Source organism: Lolium perenne, chromosome 7, assembly GCF_019359855.2.
Source record: "Lolium perenne isolate Kyuss_39 chromosome 7, Kyuss_2.0, whole genome shotgun sequence".
NCBI classification, from domain to species: Eukaryota; Viridiplantae; Streptophyta; class Magnoliopsida; order Poales; family Poaceae; genus Lolium; species Lolium perenne.
In genome coordinates this window covers 127,896,508-127,910,157 of record NC_067250.2, presented here as the reverse complement: position 1 = coordinate 127,910,157, position 13,650 = coordinate 127,896,508, and positions in this window count along the sequence as shown.

Sequence of the window (13,650 nt, the reverse complement as noted above, 5' to 3'; positions counted from 1 at the left end):
GGAAAATATTAGAAAAGGATTAATAATTGCATTGATCACGCAACATCAATATAGAAATAAGGAATAATTAAGTATTAATATTAAAGAAAATCTTCAGATTAGGAAACTATTGATGTGTATCATTCAAAACTTGATCATATGCTAGGACTACAAAGGGGAATCTTCAATGAAAATTGGCAATTTATGAACAATTGTGCTAGGGCATAGAGAGGAAAGAGATAATCAATTTAATGGTGAACATTTAAGATTTTTTTGATACACGAAAATACACGGATGAGAGTAAATGATTCAGAAAAACAAAACTTTAGGATGGTCATAGTGAAGAGTAACTTAGACTACTTATAGAGGGAGTAACATAAATAATAACATCACACATCCCATGATGTTTTGGTGACATGGCATCATAATAAATAAATAAAAAGAGTGAGATGGTAACTAGTTATGTACCATAACATCACATGTTACTAGTTTATGTTACTATTTCCATAGTAGATAGTAACTCATATGTGGTACAATGCATTGTGTCATTTATTATGTTGTATGCTCATTTTATCTTAGGGTGTATGATGTTAGACTAGTCATATATAGTGGAGAGTAACATAGAGTAGTAACATGTGCATGTTACTACTCTATGTTACTATCTCCATAGTGGGTAGTAACATATGTGGGGTGTCATGCAAAGTTATATTTATTAGGTTGTTACTTATTTTGTCTTGAAATGTGTGATGTGATGATAACTGTAATGTCCCAGGTTTAGAGACGATCGAGGGGTAGATTTTAGAAAGGGATGTGCATTTCATCATAAATTACGGAAAAATTTCGCGCTTTTAAAACAAAACTGCATCGAAGGGGAACAGGTTTCTCTCTCGACATCCTACAGGGTTAGGGTTTCGAGAGTGCGATGAACTTGTTCTTACTTAACTAGATTAGGGTTTTGAGAAGAGGGATGAGATATTGCATTGCAATGTTAAGTTACATGATTGAATTAAAAGTTAAGTTGTATGATTGAATTCAAACCAAATTTGAATTTGAATTTCAAATTCAAACATTAAATAAATAACCATAATTCAATTATGAGGAAATTCATCTAGTCAAATATAAATAATATACATTATGAACAATACAAATAATAAGACAAGCTCATTAGAGAAAAACTTGAGCTTTATTGATTAACACACATTATACATTGTCTTTACAATATCCAGATATGAAATATAGAATATTACAACCCATTACAAGAATTGGAAAAATAGAAAAAGAAAAAGAAAGAAGATTACAACTTAATGAATTTCCTAAACTACAAGATAAGCTTCAGGAAATGCTTGTGCTTGATGACCTTGAACTTTATTTTGATCATCACTTTGAAACCTGCACATAATCACAACAAAAGAAAAGTTATGCAAGTGGCAAAGAAATGGGAATGGTGGATAATATCAAGTCTGCCGAGCTGATCCACTCTCACAGCCAAGTGCAGAGCATCAGCAGACACACACACACAGCCTGCTCACATGGCTATGTGCATGCAGCACACACACACACAGTGAGTCACCAAAGGGAAGGGTGGAGTCACGACCGAGAGAAAGAAGAGCCAACCATATAAAACCTTGCCACAAGTAAACCCTAGATCAGTCATCGACCAACCAGCAGGTAAGCCACCAAGAACACCAAGAACAAAGAAGAACAGGAAGAACAGCCAGAGCTGTTCAACCTGTCCAAAATCACCACAGGATCAAACCAAGATCACAAGCTCACAAGGAGGAGCAGGACAAGCATCAGATCATCACTGAAGCAAACCTCTACACCAACCCCATTTCTAGGAGCTGGAGTGAGGTATACACAAAGCATCATGAGCAAGCATCTGTCTTGCTCATAAATAAGCATATGCACCAATCACACACAAGCAAAAGGGTGTGATACCCTGTTTGTATCATCATCTGGCTACTAAGCCTTTTGGTGCAAGCAAATTAGAGAACAGTAAGAGGGAAATTACCCAAGGGAACATTGGCATGTCAACCAGATGACATACCAGAGAAATCCAACCTGGATTAATCCCTAACTAGCCATTCCAAATCATCTAGCACCTAAAGCCTAGCAAGCCATCAGACATTAGACAGATTATGTCTATTTTTGTTGTCAACATCAAAGATCACTGGAAATCCAACAAGGGATTAACCAGTAATGCATTCACCAACCACAGCAAGCCACAGAGAAGTGGAGCTACCCTTGGACAGCATCAAAAGACTGCCAGGGCTACCTCAAACCCAAAAGACCACACATCAAGCCACTGCATCATTACCCAGATGGGTTCAGAGTGAGCTAGGGTTCCCAACAATTTTTGGCATCCCTCTAGCTTCACTAAATCAATCTATATGATCATTACTGCTCAGCAGTTCACATCAATTATCCACTTAATCAACTAAGGCAACACAGATAAATGATATCAATAAGTAAATTATGAACCAGACACTTGCAAATGATCCAGTGGATCACTGCAAGCATCAGTAGCTGCTTGAGCAAGCACCATCACACACCCAACACAAGCCTGTGTGACACACACACATCACAGAATGAGCAGCAGTGAGGCACAGTCATAACACAGCAGCCTTTACAAGCAACTGATGATCATATGATCATCAGGAAACTTGCCAGGGCTTGACAGAGCATGCTAAAGCATGACAGAGCATGTTACAGCTCAGGCCAGCACCATTACATTGACAATATGAATTAAACAGCCACATCCCATAATGAATTGTTTCACAGTTAACCATATAAACAAGTTTATAATTGTATCCAGAAGCACATCAGCAAAGAAATGAAGTAGCTAGATAACAGACAAGCATAGTAAAGCCCTACCATGAGCAAGAGCTCAAGGTACAACACACACAGACACTGGCACTTGCAATAATGCAAGGATTCATCACAGAAATCAAGCCAGGGGCAGTTAGATGGATACAAAACAAGAGCACAGTACCAATAGCAAGCCCAGGATTAAGCTAGTTTAGCAGGAGCATCATAGAATGCCCATGAGCAAGTGCTCATGAGCCACAACAACACAGAAGGTAAGCACATATCCATAATCCAGAGGGAGGGGCACACCAGCATAGCACAGGCTAGAGCATGGGGAGTATAGCAACATAAGGAAAGCAAATAGAGCCTCAGCAGTAGCTAGCAACCATGGCCGCAGCAGAGAGCCAGCAACATGCACACAGCAAGCAAGCAAGCACAGCAACGGCGGCCATCAGAGCAGTAGCAACAGCACGGCAGGCCTCTCCACGAGGAGGGAAGCCATGGCCAGAGCTAGTGGAGGAGGAAGAAGAACAGGCATAGGAGAAAGAGAAAGGTGGCGCGCGTACCTGGGGCGAGCAGACATCAGGCGCAGCCATGGCGGCCACGGCGGTGCGCGCCGAGTGCACGGCAGCACCTGGCCACGCCAGGCCATGCTTCGACAAGCGCCGCAGCGCCCCGCACCACGGCGGCGAAGCCCACGGCGGCGCCATCACGCCAGAAGCGCTTGGAGCAGCGAGATCGCCGCGGATCCCGTAACCCTAGCCATGGCGAAGGGGTCGGGGACGAACGGGAGCAGCGCCTGCTCCAGATCGACGCGGAGGAGGAGGACCGGCATCACGAGGCGGTTCGTTTGCGCCCTATGGCGAGGGCCATGGCGGTCGGAGTTCGCCGGAATCGGCCAGCGACGACGAGGGCGACACAAGTCGCCAGAGCGATGGGGAATTAGGGTTCGTCGAAGCAGCGCAGTGGAGGAGAGAGTGAGCGACCGCACGGGTCGGTTGGACCCGTGCTGGTCTAACCCAACCCGCTGGGCTCCACTGACAGGTGGGCCCAGGGGCAATTGTGACATTTCACAAATTCATAAAATGCTAAAACTTTGAAAATCAATAGTAAATGTTTAATAGCTTTAAAAAAATAATTAAAAATATGAAAATTGGTCAGCATAAAATTCTCTATCTAAATAAAATATCAAAGAGAATTTTTGAAGACAACTAAGAATAAGTCTTAATTTGATGATTTAAATAATTATTTAAATCACACATATTATTTTCAATAATGAAAATAAGTCCATTAATGCAATTGGACTTTAAAAAAACACCTTGATAACATTTCAAGGTTGTAATTTACTTTAAACAGAGTATCTCCAAATCAATCTTAGTATCAACCTCTTACATAAAATAATAATGTCATCGGAAGGGGGGAACAAACCCTAAAACACGAATCATGCATAATTGCTTCTTTAACCATTGCCCTTATCGGACAATGATGCTATTTTTCAGAAACAGAGGACAAGGGTCAGTCCACACCTTCCAACTGCAGAACTTTGCAGTGTTCAGGCAAGTTCATCACTTGCTCATGTCATTTGTGTATTTCTATCAAATTACTTGCAAAGTACTATGGTTATCACTACTGCATAAAAACCAAAACCACTATTTTCATAACTATGAATATGACTAAGTGGTTGGCAATGGAACCATGGATTGTGTTGATATGGTGGAGGTTCCATTGCAAGGGTTTATATCCATCTAGGATTAAACAACAAATGTCTCCAGTGATTCTTGTGCCGTAATACCCGTGTTAACCATAAGATCCGGAGTGGGACGGAGTAGTCAAAAGTGTTTCCACCTCTCGTTCATCAACGGATGCGCTTTACCGTAGTACACTTGTAATCCAAGGGGGCAAGCGGTGAGGCTGGGGAGTCCTAAGTCCCCACGGCATTGTCCGTAGTACACTTGTCGCCCGAAGGAGCAAGCGGTGAGGCTGGGGAGTCCTAAGTCCCCACGGTATTGCGGTCTATGATGGGTTGCAGCTACCGGCGTAGGAATGTATGGTAGAGCCCTGCATTGACGTCGTGGTCGGGGTCCACCCTGAAATCTACGGGAATAATGGGACCGGCGTGGACCCAGGGTCGGGGCATGCAACAAAGGGTGGGTGTTCGAGGTAGCGGAGGAACATGATTGGCTAGACCTTATACCGGGCTTCACACCGAAGGAAGTGTGAACGGGAAAGCTGCCCGGTTGGCACCAAGGTTAAGATCTCTTATGGGTAAAGCAACACACCTCTGCAGAGTGTAAAGAACCGTGACCTGTCACTCCCTGTTCCGGGATATGGAACTGCGAACGCGGCCGGAAAGGAGCTCCATGAAGTTCTAGTAAACCGGTGAAGGCTGACGGACATAGCTCTTTGAAATAAAAGCAATCTCTTGAAGAAATGTTTATCAAAACCTGCATTGGTATTAGACCTTCTAGTCTAGTATCGTAGCTAGTGCATTAAACACCTCTTATCTATAATGAACTTGTTGAGTACGCTCGTACTCATCCCACTCTTAAATCCCTTGCTTAGATTGTCTGAATCGTCTGGAGGAGAACTACGACAACCCTGAAGGAGCCGAGATCATCGGCTACGAAGAACCAGACCTCTCTGGAGGTATTGAAGGCGTAGACTACCTCATAGTCTACGGAACCGGGGAGGCTTCCGGAGGAGATCAAGCCTAGAATCATCTAGTAGTAGTAGTCGAGTAGCCCGAACTCTTAATACTAGCTGCTCGAGAGAATAAATGTATAACTTGGTGAAACTTCTATATTGTAAGTTAAGTTGGGTTCGCCTCGAACCCAGGAGTATCTCTCTTAGGACCCAAGAGGAGCTCCGAGACAATATGTGTAATATGCTTGTAATAATAAATGAATGAGTTATGGACCTGCTATGTTCTGTTGTACTACTCTGAGGGATGTAATATTTGCGGAATGGTACTTCGTGAATGTTATATCAATGACTGGCATACTACAACATGCAGTGGTATGCATGGTCACCACAGTTGGTATCAGAGCAAAAGCTTTGACCTTAGGTTGGAACCTAGTAAATGGGACCAAACGTTAGGAGTCAAATAGGACTAGTAAAGAATTCTCTAAAAATATGGTGTATATTCAATTGAGAATACAACAATCATATCTTTTAGTGCGATAATTCTTTATTATCTCTATTATGATGCATTATTACTAATCTTATATTCTTTCTATTTCTACAGCCAACAATGGCAAGTTCACGTCCGGGGCGAAACGTGAAAGTGATGGATTCCACACTAAGTGAATATGAAGGAGGACTCGCAGATATTCTACGTGCCATGTTACTTAAATTTGGGTGTGATCCCCAGATCCAAGTAAAGAAATACATGTACTACGATGGTACAGTATTGGCCAAGTGTAGGGTAGGACTGCGACTTCCCGAATCTTTGGGAATGAGCGTAGTAATGCCAGCAGGTGAAGCCAGAACTATCAACACAGCCTACCATATAGCCGTTATGAGAGCCATAACCGATATTCGGGAGCATAAGACGAAAGAGCTTATGGGTTCCGAATTCACCCACATTCCTCATATGGAGGAGGAAGATGATCCCATGCTTAACCACTTCAAATATGCAAAACGCAAACCTGTAGAAGCTGCAAAATACATGGATAATAGCCGCAACTTACTATCATTGCTCTTTCAGTTGAACCATCATTTGACGGGAGCAATTGATACGATGCTAGAGGAGTTTACTGAACCCAAGGAGGAGACTAGGGGGAAAGAACCTATGGAGAATGTGGTGCACACACCAGTTTACTCAGCTGGTGACTACATTAGTATTGACCACCCTGATCGAGAAGCTACACCTGTTACACCTGGGAACTATTTTAATAGTTCCTATAGAGGATATGAGGGTGGAGAGGAATCCGGAAACAATCAGCGTTCCGTGACTCCTATAGAAAACTCCACAGGTTGGCGTTGGGGATCTGATACTGGAACTCATAGTACTTCAGTGTATTATGACGGGGAGATGAATGAGGACGCCACGACCCAGCACCCGAGTTATCCGTGGAATTGAAAAGAAGATGGAGGGTATCCTACACAGGTTGAGTCGGGTACAAATGTTGGAAATACCTATGGTGTAGCCACAGGGGAGTACACCCGATGGGTGGACTATGATGCACTGAATGACCAGTTCGTGAACACTGATTTCTCCCTAGGATCATCATCTGATTCTGACTACCAGCCAACGGGGAGACCTTATGTTCCAGGTTCTGTCAGGAGGACGACACGTTCGACCGGATGGAAGCCTGGGATGTACCGGGAGTGAAGCACGACTAGAGACCACCAAGGGAGGCGAGACTATAGTACACAAGTACCACGTGTATTATAGTATGTAATATTTGTAGAAATTTGTACATATACTTCAATAAGTGAGTTTGCATACTCACAACGTCACTGAGTATTGTAATAAGACCACTTAAGTATGTATATACATGGTATATGTTTTGTATGATTTGGATTTGCTTCTTGATTTCCATTGCGTGACTAGTTCTGTGCACAAAGTTGAGCTCAGAAAACTTGCGCATGGAGTAATTATGAGTATCATCTTGTGTTGCAGAACTAGGGGGTTATGTCGGGACCGGTAGGAGAGGAGACGGAAGCACAGCGCATGGAGCGCGAAGCGAAACAGAAGGAAGAGGCTGATGAAGCAGCCAGGAATCAGTTTCCACCACCACCACCACCCATGACGCAGCAGAATTTCATCCAGTATATGCAAATGATGGAAGAGAGACAACGGGTAACGTTGGAGCAGCAGAATAAATTCTTCCAGGAGCTGCTGCAACAGAACCGGGTGGAGAGACCCGAGAATCAGGGAGTCACCTTATCAGACTTCCAAAACACCAAGCCTATATCTTTCGCATACGCGCCTGAGCCAATGGACGCGGAAGACTGGCTTATGGACACTGAGCGAAAGCTCAATACTGTTGGTTGCAACGACCAGGAGAAGGTTCGTTATGCTACACACTTGTTGTGTGGACCTGCCGCATCATGGTGGGACAACATCGTAGCCGTTTATCCGGCTGGAAAATTGTTTACGTGGGAGGAGTTTGCGAGGAAGTTTAGGGAATCCAATGTCCCTGAGAGCATTGTGGAACTGAAGCGTCGAGAATTTGAAAGTCTCGAGCAGAAGGATAAGGCCATCCTGACTTATGTCAGGGAATTCTCAAAGCTGTCCCGGTATGCTGTTGATGAAGTCAACACCGAGGACAAGAAAAAGAAGAGGTTTTTAAGGGGGTTAAGTCCCCAGTTCAAGGTACAGCTCCGTATGATGAGAGCAACTGAGTTCCAAGAGTTGGTGGATGCAGCCATCACTCTTGAAGATGACTTTAAACAGCTGCAAGAGGAGATGAGGAAGAAGGCCAAGTTTGAGCCTAAGAGGTTTGTCAGTAACAAGCCTAATACCAGCTTGAGTTTCAAGCCAAGGTACAACAACAACAACAACTACTACTACTACTACGGTAGCAGGAAGAATCAAGCATTTCAGACTGCAAATCAAATAGTTTGCAGAAGCTGTGGACTCACAGGACATTTTGCCAAGGATTGCAAGAAACCAAGGATTATATGCTTTAGTTGTCGCCAGGAGGGGCACATGCTGAAGGACTGCCCCAAGAGAAATACCGGAGGAGGTCAGTCAGGAGGAGGAGCAAGCCGAGGAGGAAACACCGGAGGGAACTGGAAGAACAAGAAACCCTTCGGCAAGTTGAACTGCACCAGCTTGGAGGAGGTGGTTAACTCCGATCAGGCGGTGATAGGTACGCTCCAGATACTCACTCATCCTGGCAAAGTACTTTTTGATACTGGTGCAACTACATCATTCATTTCTTAGCAATTCATCATCAAACATGGGATTAGTTGCACTAAGTTAGATACACCCATAACTATACTTTCTGCGGGGGGAACGATAGTAGTAACCCATACCAAACAAAAACAAGTCATCATGATCAATAAGTGCGCGTTTGACGCAGACCTGTTCATTTTACCGATGAAGGACATTGATGTCATTCTTGGTATGAACTGGTTAGAAGCTAACGGAGAATTGATCGACTGTGTGAACAAGACAGTGTCTCTGAAAAGCCCCGATGGAAGTAGAATGATCTACCAAGGAGACAAGCATACACATATCGAAGTCGAGCTACAGCTGAACAGCATGAAGGAGGTGAAGTTGGAAGATATACCTGTAGTGAATGAATTCCAGGATGTGTTTCCTAAGGAATTACCTGGAATGCCACCAGATAGGGAGATAGAATTCACTATCGACCTAATTCCAGGCACAGCTCCGATTGCTAAAGCACCATATAAGATGGGGCCTAAGGAGTTGAAAGAACTTAAGGAGCAATTGGATGACTTGGAACAAAAAGGATTCATACAAGAAAGTGTTTCACCATGGGGATCACCTGTGATCTTCGTGGATAAAAGAGATGGTGGTAGAAGGATGTGCGGAGACTACATGAATTTGAACAATGTCACAATCAAGAACAAGTATCCACTTCCAAGAATACAAGATCTATTCGATCAAGTTAGAGGCGCGGGAGTCTTTTCCAAAATTGATCTAAGATCCGGTTATCACCAGATAAAGATCAAGAAGGAAGACGTTCCGAAAACTGCCTTTGTTTCAAGGTATGGACATCATGAATACCTTGTAGTGCCTTTTGGATTAACCAATGCCCCAGCAATTTTCATGAATCTCATGAATAAGATTTTTATGCCATATCTAGACAATTTTGTCATCGTATTCATTGATGATATCTTGATCTATTCCAAAGACAAAGCCGAACATGCTGAACATCTGAGGTTAGTGTTGCAAACACTAAGAGAACATCAACTCTATGCCAAATTCAGCAAGTGTGAATTTTGGCTGGATCAAGTGGAATTTCTTGGTCATGTCATTAGCAAAGATGGAATAGATGTTAACCCGAGCAAGGTAGCAGCAGTTCTAGAATGGGAAGCACCCAAGACTGTCAAGGAAATCCGAGGATTCCTAGGAATGGCAGGATATTATCGGAGATTCATTGAAGGATTCTCCAAGATAGCAGGACCAATGACGAAGCTGTTAAGAAAGAACACACCATTCGTGTGGTCAGAGGATTGTGAGAAGAGTTTTCAAACTCTGAAAGAGAAACTCACCACAGCACCGGTGTTAGCAGTTCCTGAAGTTGGCAAGGATTACACCGTGTACTGTGACGCATCCAAGCATGGATTGGGTTGCGTACTTATGCAAGATCGGAAAGTGATATCTTACGGATCGAGGCAACTCAGACCTCATGAAGTGAACTATCCAACACATGACTTGGAATTAGCAGCAGTTGTATTTGCACATAAAACATGGAGACATTTTCTCTATGGAGCCAAGTGTGAGCTCTATACGGATCACAAGAGTCTCAAATACTTCTTCACTCAAAAGGAACTCAATATGAGGCAGAAAACATGGCTTGAACTAATCAAGGATTATGACTTGACCATCAATTATACTCCAGGAAAGGCCAATGTTGTAGCAGATGCCTTGAGTAGGAAGAGCACCGGAGGAGTGGAACAAGAGTTATCACCGGAGTTGAGGAAGGAAATAAGTCAAGCCCAGATACAACTTTGGGAGAAAGAAGCTCATGAAGGACTATCGGCTTTACAAGTAGCCGATGAGCTAAATGTCAACCTGAAGAATGAGATAATGATGGGTCAGTTGGACGATCCATTCATCATGGAGGAGATGAGAAGGATAGATGAAGGAAGACCATCAGAATTTCACCGCGGAGAATCGGGATCATTATGGTTCCAGAAGAGAATTTGTGTTCCGGATATTGCTGAAATCAAGGAAGTAATACTCCGGGAAGCCCATCAAACACCATACTCCATTCATCCGGGAAGTACAAAGATGTACATGGATCTAAAGGAGCTATTCTGGTGGAACAACATGAAGAGAGAGATAGCACAATATGTGGCGGAATGCCATACCTGCCAAAGGGTGAAGGCTGAACACCAGAGTCCGGAAGGAAAGTTACAACCTTTACCCATTCCAGAATGGAAATGGGAGGAGATAGGAATGGATTTCATCACCGGACTACCCATGACCAATAAAAAGAAGGACATGATATGGGTAATCGTGGACCGGTTGACGAAAAGTGCACACTTCTTAGCGGTGAACCAACGAGATAAAGGAGAGAAACTCATCGATCTTTACATCAAAGAGATTGTGAGTAAACATGGAGTGCCCAAGAGGATCATGTCGGATCGAGGATCCGTGTTCACGTCAGCATTTTGGAAGCAACTACACGAAGCTTTAGGATCCAAGTTGGATTATAGTACCGCCTATCATCCCCAGACAGGTGGACAAACCGAGAGAACTAACCAGATCTTAGAGGATATGCTTAGGGCTTGTGCCCTAGACTTCGGAGGATCATGGGAGGAGCACCTGCCATTAGCAGAGTTTTCATACAATAACAGCTACCAAAGCAGCATCAAGATGGCACCGTTCGAAGCTCTGTATGGAAGGAAGTGTAGATCACCGATATGTTGGTATGAAGCCGGAGCAAGCAAAGAGTTCAACCCTGATTATGTCAAGGAAAAGCAACAAATAATTGACATTATCAGAGATAGGTTGAAGATAGCCCAAAGTCGGCAAAAGAGTTACGCAGATCAGAAAAGAAGAACATGGGAGCCACAAGTTGGAGACATGGTATATCTCAAGGTGAGCCCGATGAAAGGACTTCAGAGATTTGGAGTAAAGGGAAAATTAAGCCCTAGATACATCGGACCTTTCAAGATTCTGAGTCAAAACCGTGGGTTAGCCTTTGAATTGGAACTACCGGGAAGGTTATCTCAGGTTCACAACGTATTCCATGTGTCGCAACTCAGAAAGTGTTTAAAGACCCCAGATGAACCAGTATCACATGAAGAGCTCGAGTTACAACCAGACTTGACTTACATCGAGAAGCCAGCGAAGATTCTCGAGGAGAACTGGAAACAACTCAGGAATCGAGCTATAAAATATTGCAAGATACAATGGAAGCATCACCCCGAGAGGGAAGCCACCTGGGAAAAGGAGGAAGACCTGAGGAAAACATACCCCGAACTCTTCAGGTATTACAACCACAACTTCGGGATGAAGTTTTCTTTAAGGGGGAAAGGCTGTAATGTCCCAGGTTTAGAGACGATTGAGGGGTAGATTTTAGAAAGGGATGTGCATTTCATCATAAATTACGGGGAAATTTCGCGCTTTTAAAACAAAACTGCATCGAAGGGGAACAGGTTTCTCTCTCGACATCCTACAGGGTTAGGGTTTCGAGAGTGCGATGAACTTGTTCTTACTTAACTAGATTAGGGTTTTGAGAAGAGGGATGAGATATTGCATTGCAATGTTAAGTTACATGATTGAATTAAAAGTTAAGTTGTATGATTGAATTCAAACCAAATTTGAATTTGAATTTCAAATTCAAACATTAAATAAATAACCATAATTCAATTATGAGGAAATTCATCTAGTCAAATATAAATAATATATATTATGAACAATACAAATAATAAGACAAGCTCATTAGAGAAAAACTTGAGCTTTATTGATTAACACACATTATACATTGTCTTTACAATATCCGGATATGAAATATAGAATATTACAACCCATTACAAGAATTGGAAAAATAGAAAAAGAAAAAGAAAGAAGATTACAACTTAATGAATTTCCTAAACTACAAGATAAGCTTCAGGAAATGCTTGTGCTTGATGACCTTGAACTTTATTTTGATCATCACTTTGAAACCTGCACATAATCACAACAAAAGAAAAGTTATGCCAAGTGGCATAGCCACTTGGCAGGTTAGAAAGAAATGGGAATGGTGGATAATATCAAGTCTGCCGAGCTGATCCACTCTCACAGCCAAGTGCAGAGCATCAGCGGACACACACACAGCCTGCTCACATGGCTGTGTGCATGCAGCACACACACACACACAGTGAGTCACCAAAGGGAAGGGTGGAGCTGTCGACCAGAGAAAGAAGAGCCAACCATATAAAACCTTGCCACAGTAAACCCTAGATCAGTCATCGACCAACCAGCAGGGTAATCCACCAAGAACACCAAGAACAGCAAGAACAGGAATAACAACCAGAGCTGTTCAACCTGTCCAAAATCACCACAGGATCAAACCAAGATCACAAGCTCACAAGGAGGAGCAGGACAAGCATCAGATAATCACTGAAGCAAACCTCTACACCAACCCCATTTCTAGGAGCTGGAGTGAGGTATACACAAAGCATCATGAGCAAGCATCTGTCTTGCTCATAGATAAGCATATGCACCAATCACACACAAGCAAAAGGGTGTGATACCCTGTTTGTATCATCATCTGGCTATTAAGCCTTTTGGTGCAAGCAAATTAGAGAACAGTAAGAGGGAAATTACCCAAGGGAACATTGGCATGTCAACCAGATGACATACCAGAGAAATCCAACCTGGATTAATCCCTAACTAGCCATTCCAAATCATCTAGCACCTAAAGCCTAGCAAGCCATCAGACATTAGACAAATTATGTCTATTTTTGTTGTCAACATCAAAGATCACTGGAAATCCAACAAGGGATTAACCAGTAATGCATTCACCAACCACAGCAAGCCACAGAGAAGGGGAGCTACCCTTGGACAACATCAAAAGATTGTCAGGGCTACCTCAAACCCAAAAGTCCACACATCAAGCCACTGCATCATTACCCAGATGGGTTCAGAGTGAGCTAGGGTTCCCAACAATTTTTGGCATCCCTCTAGCTTCACTAAATCAATCTATATGATCATTACTGCTCAGCAGTTCA